This window comes from Phytophthora infestans, genomic scaffold (assembly GCF_000142945.1).
Source record: "Phytophthora infestans T30-4 supercont1.14 genomic scaffold, whole genome shotgun sequence".
Lineage (NCBI taxonomy): Eukaryota > Oomycota > Peronosporomycetes > Peronosporales > Peronosporaceae > Phytophthora > Phytophthora infestans.
Genome location: NW_003303745.1, coordinates 424729 through 426264, shown reverse-complemented (window position 1 = coordinate 426264; position 1536 = coordinate 424729).

Genomic DNA, 1536 nt, shown 5'->3' with positions numbered 1-1536 from the left:
GCGTTTTCTGCGTCACGTAAGCAAGATGATCGCTGACATCTTCCCACTACCAACCCGCAAGAAGCTTGGTGGACCCATTCTAGACGCGTACGCTTTCGACTGCGAGAGCCAAGATAGCACGGCACTTCGTAATGTACAATGTGCTAATGAAGGTGCGCGCGTGAATTTCTTAAGTGATGTTTGGCAGAACATTTCTCGCGCTCACTTGCTTGGTTGCCAATTGGTTCTTTTTGGGTGTGGTATGACATACGCTTTGCTTCCTACGGGACCCAGGCATGACGCTATCGCAATTGCGGAACAAATGGAAGGTGTGATGGAAAAGATGCAGAGTGATGGTTGGACAATTGGTGGCGTTGTTACCGATAATGCCGGACAATGCGCGCGGGCACGACGAATTTTAAGTCTACGGTGGCCGCATATCTCATTTCAGATCTGTTTTGCTCATGATCTAAACAATTTAGTCAAGGCAGTTCTGAAGTCAGATTTTTCTGAGGTCACCAAGCAAGCATCAGACGCGGTCAATGCTCTGAATGCGTCTTCCGCAAAGTGGTTAGTCGAAGCAAGGACGTGCATGGTGGATACTTATGGATATTTCCTGAATCTGAAACAATTATGTGAAACCCGTTGGAACAGCATGCATGGATGTTTTGCATCGTTGTTGCGCGTTCAAAGTGCGCTTGAGCTACTAGAGTTTAAGTTTCGAGCTGGCGATGATTTTCCTGATGCTGCACGCGTTTTTAGCAGAGGATCATTTTGGGAACGGCTTAAAGACGCTGAAGAGGTGGTGCGTCCGCTTGCATTTGCCTCTTTGAAGTTGCAGCGCGACGAGAACTCGCTCGCGGATGGTTGTTGTGTGCTACATGGATATATTCAAAGGATTTTCGGTGCGTCCGGTTGGCACGCGCAACCTTATCTAGCAAGTGGAGCAACGATGGAAGCAGTGTGAGCAGCCGCTCATGTTGCTCGCTCTATTTTTTCATCCTTTACACACCAATGCCGCTCAAAAGCTGTTAAACAAGACCCCGCTCACAACGATAGGCTCCCTGTGCCGCATCGGCGTTTACTATTATCGGCGATTCACGCGCGGGGACCCCGGCAACTTAGGAGAGGATATTTACAAGTGGCTGAAAGGAAAAGCTAGCACTTCCACCACAGGGAGGGTTCAGTACCGTCAGTTCGTTCTGGGATTTCATGCGCGATGACATGCCTTTTTAGCCAAGTTGTCGATACTTGCGATGCAAGTGCTGTCTAGTGTGGTCAACACAGCAACATGCGAGCGCTACTTCAGTGAGTTAGCGCTGATTCACACAGCAAAACGAAACAAAATGTCGGTGGGAGAAGGCTCGAAAGATCGCCGCTGTCCGGAAAGAAGGTTCGTGAGTCGGATCAGCTTGATAGCATCTTGAAATCCCAGCGTATTAAAAAAAGCTGATCAACCCAACAGAGCGCCCTTCGACGCCAAGACGAACGATTTGAATGCAACCAAGTCGATACTGAAGACGAGTCAGACGACGAAACAGGAAGTGAGTTGGGGGC